The sequence below is a fragment of the Vigna unguiculata genome, chromosome 9 (assembly GCF_004118075.2).
Source record: "Vigna unguiculata cultivar IT97K-499-35 chromosome 9, ASM411807v1, whole genome shotgun sequence".
Taxonomy (NCBI): domain Eukaryota; kingdom Viridiplantae; phylum Streptophyta; class Magnoliopsida; order Fabales; family Fabaceae; genus Vigna; species Vigna unguiculata.
The window spans coordinates 10,116,018-10,131,347 of NC_040287.1; the positions used below are offsets into that span (position 1 = coordinate 10,116,018).

General features: G+C 31.7%; 1 long non-coding RNA gene across 1 annotated transcript; it reads left to right on the forward strand.

The window, feature by feature from the left end:
- Window positions 1–7,149: 7,149 nt before the first annotated feature.
- Window positions 7,150–13,597, forward strand: LOC114162905. The gene is made up of 3 exons (XR_003599312.1): window positions 7,150–7,409; window positions 11,141–11,212; window positions 13,302–13,597. It is a non-coding gene; the product is annotated as an uncharacterized LOC114162905 (long non-coding RNA).
- Window positions 13,598–15,330: the final 1,733 nt, after the last annotated feature.

Sequence of the window (15,330 nt, forward strand, 5' to 3'; positions counted from 1 at the left end):
GAAAGAGCCTAACTATAATGTGCATTATTGCCCCTACAAAATCTGGACCAGTTTTTTAATAAATTACAACAACATTCATTGACCATAACAAGCTCACTTCTAGAATAAAAAACAATAATAATTAATAAAATTTAAAATATCTGAAAAATGAATATGTAAAAAAATAAAAAAAATAATATAAATGTATGTTTGTATAGGGTTAGAGATTGGAGAAAATTAATTTAGCCTTCTTCTATTCCTCCATACGAACATTAGTATAGTGGAAAGGGTTGCATGGTAGGATTGTTGTTGATATTCAAATAGAAAATGATTTTTTATAATTTTGTTTTCTAACGGTGACACGTGTGGTTTGTTTTTGGTTTTGGCACAGATAAACCATAATCCAAGTGTGGTTTATTTTTAGTTTTGGAACAAATAAATCATAATCCAAAAGATCGAAATCTATGGTTTCTCTCAAATTAACCCCAAAAGTTGAATTTTTTGGTTGAGAAAACTGAATTCCAAGAATAAGAAACCTAAAAGCTTAAATCTTTGGGTGTGAGGTGTCATTGCAACAAACGAAAAATCAGGACATTCGTGTTTCTTGTTCCATTTTGTCCTTCATCTACGTTCATGTATCCAATTGCATTAGTGGTCGTGGATCTCCTTTTTTCGTGGTTGGGTTCAACACTTTTTCAATTTTCATTCGGTTTTTGGTGTTTTGGTTTGTTTTATTTTTTGTATTGTTGATGAGGAGTACAAAATGGAGAGTAAAGCACTTGAAATTGGTCATTGTAGTGAGGAGAAGAAGGTATATTTCATTTGACCTATGCATTTATTTTATTTTTTTTGAAATTGTTGAAGGACCTAAAATTATGATTGTTTATATAGATGTGTTTTCGTCATTCGTGCAAAGTGAAGTATGTTGGTGCTGAGAATGATAGATTAAGTGTGTAACAAAAATACTATATTGCAGACACAGAAGTTGTCTTACAGATGTGGGGATCAATAATGAAATAAGTGGGGAGTTAGGCGAGACTTTTGTACAACATGTGCATTAATGCAAAATTAGACCATAACATATTGTGTGCATAATGTTTACGTTGATGTAATGATGGACAAACAAAACAAAGGATTGGATGAACTGAGTTGTAAAGAAACTATCACATAAATTATGACATAGATGTGAGGATCCATGTGAAAATAAGTGGGGAGTTTATATTAGAGTTTTGCACAATTATTTAAAACACTTATAAATTTTAACTCACCATACTCAACGTGTTTAGAACAATGTACCAAACTAATTCCGTTCATTTCATAATGAAATTGAAAATCAGAAATTATAGATACCAATAATATAAAAGACTATCACACATGTTGTCTTACAGATGTGAGGACCATTGACGAAATAACTGGGAAGTTAAGTTATACTTTTCGTACAACATTTGGATTACTACAAAATTAGACCATACTAGGTTGTGTACGTAGTCTTTACATTGCTATAATGATGGACAAACATAACAAGGGATTGAATGTACTGATTTCTAAAAAAATTGCAAAATCAACTACAAATTTCTAAACGAATACCAACACAGATCGAGATTCACCAACCAAAACATTGACAATCCAACCAATGCCATCCACAACACCAATCGCTTGTTGAAAAAGTGCACTTCATTGGAATATGCTTTCTCTCCCAAAGCCCACAACTTTACAAAAGCAGAAGACGAATCAACAATGAAACTACACACAACTCCACTCAAAATCCACCCAATCGTGTGGACAAGATGGACCACTAGGCACAAAACTTCACTTCATTCAACTTTGATTTTTGTGGCCCAAAGGCAACAACTTTACGAACCTATAACACGAATCTTCAATGCCAGTAAAGAGAACCACACTCAAAATCCACCCTCGTCGTGGATGACACCAACGAGACGCCTTGTTTTTCACTCCCGTCAACCACGAAATGTTTTCGCTTCTCTCTTGCAAAGATAAAAATATTTTTGCCTCCAAAAAACAAACCACACATGGGAACGCAAAAAAGAAAAATGAAAAATGTAACTATTAATCGTAACTGCTATGATATGTCAGCGGTGTAAAAAATGTGTCAAAATTCTATGTCAAAATATCATTTTTGTATTGAAATATGATACAAAAATCTCACTTTGGGCTCCATAGAAAAAATGAAGAATATATCACCACATTTTCTATGAATGCACTATAATGATTTACTTGTGTCATTGGTTGAATGTTATTTTCAGTGAGTTAAGCTATATGTTCATTGATTCCATTTTATTCAAATTACCTGGTGGTCCTTTGTTGAAACATATTAATTAGACTTGCTTTTGTGATTTATACAATTTGGATTATTTTGAAGATGAAAATTATGCTAGGTTCTCAGAAAAAAAATTCAATGCAATTTGATGTCCATGCCATTAAAGATATATTTGGTTGACTAGTAATGCTCCCACAAAAGTAATGACAAATGGTATGTCTCATTTTTTTTATCTTAAAATGCTTTGATATCATAACTTGGTAATGGAAGACTTCTAATAATGTGCAAATCTATTGGAAATTTTCGAGTGTAAGATGAATTAAAATAAATACTTATGGTGTAATGCTTGCTTGATAATATTAATTTTACCATTATTTTACCATCTTATATTAACAAAATTAACAAAATCAATTTTTTTCTAGCTTTTTGTCTAATTAATCTTCATTTTGATTTAGTTTTTTGTGAATGATTATATTTGGGTTACTTTAATCTAATTATACTATTAATCCCGATTATTTTATGTTTGATTTATGAACAAGAAACTTTTGTTTTGAGCCAAAGAATGTTGTACTCCAAAGATGTAGGAAGGAACAACCACAAGATGAAAGAATATATGAACATCAATGTTAGGTATCACTTGATCCACGTCCAGCACCACAAAACAAAGAGCCTAACCCAGCTCTTGGGGTGGCCAGTGTTTGACGGTGAAAGATTGGTGGCTCATGCGTACAGTTTTATATATATATATATATATATATATATATATATATATATATATATATGTATATATATATATATATATGTATATATATATATATATATATATGTATATATATATATATATGTATGTATATATATATATATATATATATATATATATATATATATATATATATATATATTGTGAATAATAAATATTGCAAAAGCAAGATGGTGTTTAATTTCATTTTGTTTGCTACATAAGAGAGTAGAATGTTAAATCATGAATTGATTTATTTGCTCTCTTTGCTTAAAGTGCCTTTACTTACCAGAAAAACCAAATTTCCTTCTTAGCTTAGCTATAATTACAACTCATAAAAGTCCTTATGATGTTAACATGCTTGTGAATGTTTTTAGCCTTGTTGCAACAAAAAGCAAAGTTAAATTGTGTGGAATTTGTGGTGGTAGAGAGCAAAACACACATCCTTATACACTAGTGTGCTTGATTGAAACACTTATTCTAGTGAGGAATGGTTCCTTTAGTTGATCAAGGAAAACACTTTTCCATGATTGTTGATCTCTCATAAAACTTTGCATATGTTCTAGTGGTTATTGCAATGTGAAGACCATAACTTAGGCTTATCAAAGAAACATATAGTCTCTTTAGACTTATTTTAAAGAAGAACAAGCATGAATGATATCTCAATTGATTGTATGATTTTGTTTATAAGTTGTTGGACCATTACGGATGAGATGTCTTTCTATGCCAAGTTACCTTTTGCTTAAGGACAAGTAAGGTTCTAAGTTTGGGAGAGTTGATAATGTGAGTTTTTACCATTATTTTAGCTATCTTATATTAAATAAATCAACTCTTCTCTAACTTTTAGCCTACTTAGTCTTCATTTTTAACTATCTTACATTATGGGGTTACTCTAATGTAAATATACCATTAATCCTCAATATTTTGTGTTTGATTTATGAATAAGAAGCTTTTGTTGTGAGCAAAAAAGATTGAAATTCAAAGAAGCAGGAAGAAGCAACCAAAGCATGAAAGAATAATGAATCATTGTTGGGCACCACTTGATCCACGCCCAATGCCACAAAAAGGGAGCCCAACCCAGTTCCAAGGGTGGTCAGCGTTGGGCAGTGAAAAGAGGGTGTTGGACACCACAAATATATGTGCATGACAACATTGGGTGCCAGTAAGGAAGCGCTAGACGGATACTAATGTCAATGTTGGTTGCCCAATGGTGGAGAACGTGCATTGGTCGTTGCATTGGTAGGGGTCACCCTTTTGGATAAGTGTAATAACGCCCAATGGTTGAGGACTAGCGCCGATTACTACTTTTGTTGAGGTGGCAAAGATTGCCCTATTTCTTCTTATTTGCTACAAGGAAATCTAACTTTTAGAGGCTTGGAGTTCGAAATATATGTTTTGGAGAGTTTGGATGGTTGTTAGGTCTTATGGGAACAACTTTTCTCCCTTTTTGTATCTCCATCTTTTTCCTTATTTCATTTTGTAATCTTGGTGTCTCTATGACAATGGAAAGTTAAATCCATTTTTTCGTGGGTAGTTTATTACTTGTACATACACTGCCAATGAGGTAACATTGCTCTTCCAAGATATGTTGTTTGTGTTGGTTTGTTCACAAGGAGCAAGGGAGAATATATTTATTGTTCCTCAACTTTATTGGGTACTCAAATTATCTTTATGCATAATTAATATGGGCAGCCTTGGACATTGAAAATCGACAAGTTTGGTTAGAGAATGACTTTTCTTTGTTATGCAAGGTGTTTTCTTCAATACAAATTGTTTCTCGATTTTTATGATGTGTTCTTTTGCACATATTTACTGTGCAAAGGAATTAGGAAGCGATGATTACAGTGTAATAATCATGTTCGTTTGGGGGTGAGAAGAGGAGTTTTGAAGCGATAAATAATGGGATTGCTCTGAAAACACATCTTGCTATATGTGTGATTATTTAAGAGTGACCAAGGAATATTTACCGAATTACCCTCGTATGAATTCATGTTTCGTGCACATGTTTGTGTCGTGGTGTGTTAAGTTTGTGGAAATAGAGAAAAGACCATCATTCATGGTGAAAAACCCTACCATTAATGAAGGATTAGTGACTGGTTAGGCCGGTCCATGGTGACGAAGATGTAGAAGACGAAATACTGGAACGATTCCAAAATATTGTAAAAGGAATGGAATCGTTATGGAGAGAGATGGAACCGATTCCATATTCTTGTGTAGTGTGGTTTGGAATGATTCCCTCCATCATGGATCGATTCCACGATTCCATAATGTGGTTTGGAATGATTCGATGGTTAAGTAACATGGTTTGGAACGATTCCCTCTACCATGGGTTAATTTTGTGCTTGTTTAGAATGATTCCTTCCACCATTGGAATGATTCCCTCTACCATGGATGATTTCATACTTGTTTAAAATGATTCCCTCCACCATGGAATGATTCCATTTCGAATGATTCCCTTGGTTTGGATCTGATTCCATGCAACTAATTTTTGACTTCTTGTTTTTGCAAGAATATTTAAATATTTAATTTTTTTCATACCAAATATATAGTATCTTTATTTTTTTAAATTTCATTCATTGAAAAAAATTATAAAAATAGTTCTAACTCATCTAAATACAATTTTATAGTACTTTTAACACCAAAAACAATTTGATAAACTTACTTTTATATCTATTAAAACTTTTTTTAATATGTCACATCAGTCAAATTACTCATAAACTTCACTCTTAAATCCACTCTACCATCATCACCTTCAAATCTCTTAAAAGAAACAATATCAACTCTACCTTCAAATCCACTTGATCCCTTCCTCACTACAAAAAATGTATTTTTTATTAGCGATTTTTTTCTGACAGCTAAATAAAATACTACAAATATTTACATTTCTATTAGTTTTATTTTACCGTCAAATTTTTTAATGTTATTTTAATTTTATATAATTAAATTTTAAATTTTTTATATTGAGATGTTAAATTTATATACAGTGAAAGCCCATTCCTCAATTTCACTTTAAAGTGTCTAAATGAGTGTTAGTTGAGAAATGTGGTCGAGGATTTGTTACCTTTGAAGATGATAACCGATGACATCATTCGAGCTTCACGTTTTTTTGTCCTAGATTCACATTTTGAAGGTAGATTTTCTTCTTTCTGTTCCTCTTTATTTTTGGAACCCTAAACCAATTGATTATGCTATTAGTTTGCTTTATCCATTTTCATTAGCATAAGGTCTCTTGATTTAATGGAAATTTTTGTCGTGGTGGAAGGAAAAGTTGTAGAGGTTCGATCTAAAATTGAAATCGTACAGGGTTAAGCTCAAGAAGCAATTACCTCATTAGAACATTGTTGAGATATTTATCTATGTTCTTCATTTACTATTTTGGATCTTGTATTAGGAATTTATGAAGCTAGAATTCTAAATATTTTTTGTTCTCTAGGCAATATGCATATATTTAAGTTGAAAACTGTTAAGTTCTATAAGTAAAATAGGGAGTGACATATATATACCCAACGGGCAACAACAGCCCTATTTGCTTCTAGACCATAGTTCACTTCACAATTTCCTTAGAATATATACATAGGATAAGAAAAAGATGGAGGAATGGTCACGTCTCGTCTGTTTCTTGAAATCATGCTAGCACATTTTTAACATCACCAAGATTTTCTAATGAAAAAGTAACCAACACTAGCTTCGAAAAACCATAATTTACAAAATGGAAAGTATATAAATTAAACTAATTTTAGTGTTGGTAGAAGGTGTTGTTTTTCTAAGCATTTATAATGCCCAAAGTCAGGTAATGTGTGTCAACACTCAATTTTGTCCGATTAATAAAAACAATTAACTAAGAAATTAATTTTAAAAAAAAAAGAAAAAAAAACATTATATAAAAAAGGGGGGGTCAACATTAATTTGGACGTGTATATAGATACCCTTTTCTTTTTATTTTGTCTTACTTTTTATTTATTTTGTTTTGTTTTATTTCTATGCTATTTTTCCTTATCTTATTTTAATTTCAAATTTTATTTTATTTCATTTTCACACCATTTTGTTTTTCTGCTCTTAAAAAAAATAATAAAATATATAAAATAAAAAAATAATAATGAAAGTCATTTGACTTGACTCTGCCATGCAAAATATAGCCAGATTCATACGTTATCTTGTTATTGGGGGTTTTTTGGACACAAAAAGAAGAAAGGTTGAGTATTGGTGTATCACTGTGGCAGGAACCAGGGGAGGCAGTCTGTGCATAGCAGTGCAACTATGGCTAAAGTGCAATGGTCCACACATAAGCAAAAGGGGGGAAAACGAATCGGGGCGTTCTCACAAGATCACAGAGGGAAGAGCAACAAAGCAAGAAAAAAAAGACAGTTCCTGCAGTGAAAAGAAAAAGGAGCAACACGAGTGAAGGAGCAAGAGGTAAGTAACGATGCCGTAAATATGAACCGAAATGTATGTAACTTGTGGTGCATCATTAAATAAGCGAGTATGATGTTCTGTTGTATTATGTTCTTTTGTTGATTCATGTGCATTTATCTGTGAAAGCCATTGTGATATGTTGTAACCTCCATCTCCATTTACAATGTCCCTGTGTCATCTAAAATAATAATAATAAAAAAAAAACAAAGAACCAGAATCCAACCATAGCAACTAACATAGCGTCACGTAATACACTCCATTCGCCTTCACATGATAACCCAGAACCCAAAACCAGTTTCATCAACCTCGCCGCCGGCGATTCGGAGGTCTTGACGGTGGAGTGTGGCCGCGCGATGATGGCAGACCCAATCGCGGTGGCTGGCACGGTGGTGACGAGCCTCAAAGTGGTCGCGCACCTTTCTTTCTCGCAGAAGGGGATAGTCGAGCACCGGCAGCAGCGGCGTTCACGGCGGTGGTCATAGACGCTGCGGTAGCGGCGTTCACGGTGGTGGTCATAGACGCTGCGGCAGCGGCGTTCACGGCAGTGGTCACAGACGCTGCCAGTGGCGTTCACGGCGGTGGTCATAGTCACCGTCTCGCACGCGGGAAGAAGAAGCAAGGAAGAGAAGCGACTCAGGGGGTTTGGTTCTTGCCGACGACATTGCCGATGGTGGCTGGCGTGGCCTCTCGCTGGTGGCGGGAGGTGCGGTGGCGGCACGGACGGTGTGGTGTGCGGTGATGGGAAGAAGAGATGCAGTAGAGAAGACATTAGGTTAATTAGGTTTTAATGTGTCTTAGGAAAATTGGATCAGCCCCTTTTGCTCCACGCACCCCTTTCTTTCGGCCTCCACACCCCTCCGCTACCACATGCACCACTTTCTTTTTTTATCTCATACACCTCCATGTTTATCATTTCTTTTCTTCGCGCACCTCCGTTTATGATAACCCTGCACCCCCGTCGCCTTGTTTTTTGTTTGTTGGGCTTTTGCTGCATTTTTACTTCCTTGCGCACCTCCACAATTACTAATTCCGCACCCCTTCATACACTTTATACTCCTATTTTGAATTTGTTTTATATTTTACTAGCCACACCACCACCTTTAATAAACACACCTCATTTACTTCATATACCTCCCACTAATCACTCACACACCTCGATATTTTGTTTTTCACTTTCATCCTTCTTAATTAAATTATTTCTTTTTATGTATTTATTTATTTTTTATTTTTATTATTATTATTTATTTATTTTCGTTCATTTATTTATTTTATTTTTATTATTTATTTTATTTTTATTATTTTATTATTTTATTATTTTTTTGTATATTTTGTATTTTTTTTGTATTTTTTTATTTTCATTATCCTAAAAAACTAAATATTTGAAAATTATTAAAAATTACAAAAAGAATCTAAAAAATGAAAAATGTTCTCTTTCACTTTTCTTGTGTCTGTCCTGTCATTTGCACCGTGTGACACCCGTTTTCAAAAAATATCAAAATAATTCTCTTTTAATTTTTGTTGTGTCTGTCCGGCCGCTCGCGCGGTGTGGCACTTTCTTTCAAATAATTTAAAAAATACTAAAAATAATTTTCTTTCCTTTTCAGTGTCTGTCCGACCGCTCGCGTCGTGTGACACATATTTTCAAGTAATTCAAAAATACAAAAAAAATACAAAATTCTCAAAATAACAAAATATCAACATTTTCCAACAAATATCTTTTAAAGAACTACGTAACCCTGATTTCTCATTTTGAATGAGAATACGTAGGACCAAGGTCAATCCTTGTCGGGCCCAAAAAAATTAAAAAAATATATTTCTGTTTCTTTTTTAGCATTTTTGTCTTATTATTTTGGGAGAAAATTAATATTTTGAAAACCACATCAACTTTGCATTTTAATTAAAGGTACGCCCTTGGGCGGGCGCACTAGGGTGCTAACACCTTCCCTACGCGTAACCGACTCCCGAATCCAAAATATGGTTTTTCGCAGACTTGTCTTATCTTTATGGTTTTCCATAGTTTTCCAGAATAACTATGATGGCGACTCCTAAATCTTTTTTAAACTCGTTTTCTTTTTTGGGTTGTCTTCCCGTCGCGATTTCGGTTGCGACACTTTGCTTTTGGCATTTATATTACCCAAGAGTATACAAATAAACTATTTTTAGTTTTAAGAAAATAATAACCTAAACTTTCATAGCTATATAGAAAGGCATCAACCGTAAAATTTATACAACATAGTAAAGAGAAATTAGCTAAAAGTACCTAAGCTAGCAAAATATGAGGTTCACCGATAAGTGGATCTCGAAATGGTTCTTTTCAGCTTTCACAAAAATTACCCTGTCATATTTTTTTTTGCTATTGCTCTAGATTTTTTTCTTTTCCCATTTTATACTTTTTTTTTTCAGTAATGGACTTGGACTTGGAGGATTTTTCAAGTCCTTCAGAATTATTAGTATCAAGTGTCATGGCATTATCATTCTCATTAACATCCACATCACTGCCATCCTTATCATTTTCAAATTCCTCTTACAGCTCACCATCATGTATTTCCTCTTCTAGACCATCTTCATAATCAACCTCATCAGTACATTGTCGTTTTCTTTTTTGTGCATCTGATCCAAGATCTTCATACCCTTCAATGTCTTCAACAACACCATCTTCATCATCATCGTCATTATTTTTACCTTTTGTCTCTGATTCTGATCCATTGTCATGAGTATCTTTTGAGTTGTTTGAATAATTTGATTGTTGATATGTCTTGAATTTTTTTATGCCACTAATTTTAGAAAGCAATGCCATGTGACTTTCAATAGCATCCTCTAAGTCTTTCACAAAGAAAACTCTTAAAGTGTCATTCCAATCTTCATGGGTAATATCAGTGTATTTTGGATATTGATTAGGTTGATATAACTTCATCACAAGTTTATATATACTAAAAACCTGACCACCATGAACGGCTACTTGTACAACAATACAAATTTTAGAAATTATCATCTAACTTGAGATGAATGCTATGTCTACTTGTCAACAAAATTAAATAGGATGAACCTCATGGTTTGGTCGTTAAGGCTGAATCCAGCGCCCATCACTAGTCCTGATCATGCCCTTTTTTGCAACTTGTCTCTAGTTTGGTGGAATCATATGATGGTCTTTCAAGAAACACATCCCTTGTTCAACAGAGCAGAATCTCTACCACTCGCTATCACAAATCTTTCACCCTTTCCATGGTATCTACGCATCATCAACCATACAAAATCTCTTATGCCACAACAATAATTAATTGATTTTTCTTTCCACATCTTTATTACTACCCAAACCAATTATTATCGATAATGATTGATTTCATACATAACAAACAATTTTCATTATTTTTGTTTAGAAAAATTTGACAACTCTCGTTCATTTCAACATAGCTATTGTTCTAGTTAAGAGTCGTTTATCCATTTATTTTACTACAACATTATCTAGAGTGTACCAAAAACTAAATATGATCTAATAATACCTTTATTCAAATAAAATTTCATCGATCTCCTCCCTTCCTTCTATGTTTTGTACTTTGGAAAGTGGGATCTTCCATTTACAAGGCTCTAGATAGATCACCATGCACAGCCTCAGTCATATGAAAATATCAGTCATCTGGAATTTCCCTTTTATTATATGTATTTGTTTGGTTGCATGATTTCTGGTTTTGCCAAAGTAATTCAGACTGCTCATTGTTGTTCATTTTGTCCAGGATATTGAAGCAACAATTTATTGTGCAAAATGGCTTTCTATGGTTGGTGGATCTAACATAGGAGAACAACAAGTAAGATAAGTTTATGTGTCCATTATGAGCTCAAGTGTTTACTTCTGAAGCTCTTTTGTAATGTGATTTGACTGTTACTAAAATCAAGTTTTATTCCATTTCATTTTATTTTGATGTTGTTTGTCATTGTTTTCTAGCTAAACATTTAACTTTTTTAGTTTGAAAACATACATTCCATATAAAACCATTCATTAGGCTATATGTGTATGCAACAATGCAATCCTTTAAGGGAGTTGGTCATTGACGTGACATAAGAGCCTTTTAACCAAATTATTTAAAGTTCAATCCCCTTTCCATTCTAATTCAACATAAATTTCAGCACAATGTAGGGTGAACCTGCTTTGTCTATGCACAAGCCCAAATGGTTCTTGAGTGAGTGGGGGGTATGTTGGATATTCTTAAATTTTTGCATTTGGATTTTACTCAAACCTTTAAGGTGGTTCAAGGGGTGAGAGTTGCCTCCCCTTTATATATAATATCCAGTCACTCTAACATCTCAATTAATGTAATTTTGGATTTTCCCTAATAGTTATGCAACCAATCACAAGTTTTTGCCTTACAGTTTATAGTTTGAGTAAAGTTGGTCCTTGATAGCACACATATAACATCGTAACAAATTCTGAAGATACCTTTTTTCTACAAGTTCTGTGAAGTATTATGTTTGGACACTTATGTTTACTATTTTAGTGTTTACAACTTCTAATCTCATTGAGCCCCTATTTATATCCAATTATTTACAACTAGTTTTTTCTCCTTGAACTCAGCTACACAGATTTACTAATGGATAAGTCATGGATTGATATGCCACAAAATACTACTGGATATCTAGATGTGTTAAATAAGTTTCTAGACTTTGCATTTGAATACAGATCTGTCAATGGTACAATAAGGTGTCCTTGTCCTAGATGTCACTATAATAAATGGGAAACCAGAGACATTGTTTTTGACCACTTAATTTGTAAGAAGTTTCTAAAAAAATACAAAGTTTGGATTTGGCATGGAGAAACATATGACACAATGCAATCAAGAGATACAAATGTAGTAAATGTGCCATCACAAAATGAAAATCCGGTCATCGATAATGATAAATGATGTATTTGGGATGAATAAAAACGATAACGATGATGTGAATTATGATGTATATGAAGGACCTTATAAATTTGTAGAAACCATGCCAAATGAAGAATATATTGAGTTGCTTAGAGATTGTAACCAAGAGTTGTATGAAGGATGTCAAAAGTACTCAAAGTTGTCTTTTCTATTAAGGTTGTATCATATAAAATGTTTGTGTGGTATGACTAACAAGGCTATGATGATGATTTTAGAGTTATTAACAGACGCATTTGAATATGGAAAATTTTCTATTTCATTTTATGAGCCAAAGAAGGTGATACACAAGCTTGGTCTTAATTATACCAAGATAAATGTTTGCCCAAAAAATTTTATGTTGTACTAGGGAGAAGATGAAAAATTGGAGAATTGCAAATATTGTAATAAATCTAGATGGAAGAAATATTCATGCATTCCTTGTCTTTGAGTATGTTGGATTATAATGGCAATTGTATTTTACTATAGTTTGTGAATGAAATGTAGAAGAAATCAATATTCATGTGCACTTTTATATTTAAACGAGAAAATGACATAAGAAATGAGTCAAAGTGTTAATTCTAATGAAATCCTAGCTGATGATTGTGTTAGTAAAGTGTTGAGAAAGGATCATTCTGGATGTGTACGTTGCTTAGGACTAGGAGGTCTTCATAATGTTGCATTTCAATCCACCAATAGATTTAGTAATGCAGGGCACAATTTCTCAAATTCTGGTTCAACTGAAAGTTCTCAATTGAAAGAGGAAGTTATTAGTCTGAGGAAAAAGTTAGCAACTTTTGAAGAAAATTTAAAGACATTAAAAATGTCATGCTTGCATACATCCAAATTAAGGAAGGGCATATTCCTCATGAGTTGTGTGTCATGTTTGATAATGAGACTAATGTAATTGTAAGTGCTTTATAGTTTATGTGTATAATTTAATATCTTGTGTATTCTTTTTAAATATGTTAATATGATATGATTTTAAATTTTAATTTCACAGAATGAAGAGAGTGGTCAAGAACTGCCAACATCACGCGGAGGATCATCACTTGATAGTAATTTTCATGGAGTTTGAAGTACATGTTATGATATTCCAAGACTTAGTTAGATTAATTTGACTTATCTCTTACATATGTTAAGATTTTTTCAATCCTTCATTTTGCAATTTATAATTTGTAATTTGCATTGCAACATACTATTTCCTTGCTTATTGCCTAAAAGTATATGGGATTTTGTAGTGTTGTTTGGTGTAGTTAATGGTAGAGTTAATGAAAATCTTGATCACTTTTTTATGGAGAAAAGAGAACATAATCATGTTGATTAGGCAGGTAAATATTTGTAAAGAACATGTTGTCCAAGTTTCTTTCATTGACCCTACCCATGTAGAAAGACTTTCACACATATTTAATAATTTAATAAATAAGTAAATAGAGATTAGTATTTTCTGTAATAAATAAGTAAATAAAAAATAATTTTAAATAAAATAGATAAATGAAATATTGGTTAACATATGAATGAAAAACAATTACTAAATACTTTTAGAATATTAAAAAAATTTAAAAATATTTTAAACATTTTTTATAACTTTTAATTGTCAAAATATGATATATTTTATGACAATTTTTAACCGTCAAAATACGATATATTTTGTGGCAGTTTTTAACTGTCAAAATATGTTATATATTGTACCGGTTTTTTATCGTCAAAATATGATATATTTTGTAGTGGTTTTTAACTGTCAAAATATAATAAAATAAAAGTAAATTTTGTAGCGGTCTTTAACTACTAGAATTTTTTTCTTTTTTGACAACAATACCAGCAATTAATTTTTTTTGTCATAAACTGTTTTTGACATGCGTAATTTTGACGATTTTTTAAACTGTCAAAAATTTTATTTGTGACACTTTTTAACCATTAAAATTTGTAAATTTTAATCATCATAAATTTCTACTTTTTTTTGTAGTGCCTCTCCCTCTCCTTTAAATCAATCTTTAAAAAAAAATACACCTTTAGAGACAAATGGAGCAAATGCATGAATTTATGCCATGATATAAAATTTAAGTGCACTCATATTCTTATATTTTTAGAGATGAGAATCGTTATGCAAATAAATTGATTGTCATTGATTTAGAAAATAAAATAGCTTATAAATGATATTCTTTGTGTCATCTAGTTTTTTTTCTTTATTTTTATTATAATAGGTATCAATTACGTTTAAAGTTGTTTAAAGTTTTTGTTTGGAGATTTCTCATGTATTTCTTGCTATAAGAGTTTTTTTTATTCCCACATATTTTTTATTTTTATCTTTCTTTTAATAAATTTAACCATGGACGTGATTTTTTTATAAAGAAAACAATAATAAGAATTAAAAAAAATAATTTATACGAATAATAATCTTTATTAAATATGTTATTATATTTTCAAAATGTAAATTTTTTAAAATCAATTAATAAAAAATAACTCATTCAAAATTAATGTATTAATATTTTAATCATATTTTTTTAATTTTTTTTAATTTTAATTAAGATACAACGGATATGAATATTTAGGATATGAATATTTATTTATAATATTTATTTTCTATTTATCGTAGATTTTATTTATGGACATCCACAAATACCAATTTTATTGAAATATGGATTTTGTTGATATGATGATATCGTCATTAGATTTATTTATGTTCTTATCTTGGTTTAGTTTAATTTTAATAATTATGATTTAAATGAGAGTTGCAATTGACCCACAAAAAGTAATCATCCTAACTTTGGTACGGTTTCTTGTCAATTTGAGTATATTACAATTAAATCTACTGTAACATAGAAAGAAAAACAGAGAAAAGAAAACCAGCAGAGAATTTATGAAAGATCTTCTTATTATTGATAGACCAGAATGTTGGCCTTTATATATAGGGAACATCTAACAGAAAGGAATATATTCTCTAGAGCTGAGCTGTCACAGTGGTTATAACCGTATAACAAATACAGAATCTGAGTCAAAATAGAATTGCAGAATATAATTCTATATACTCT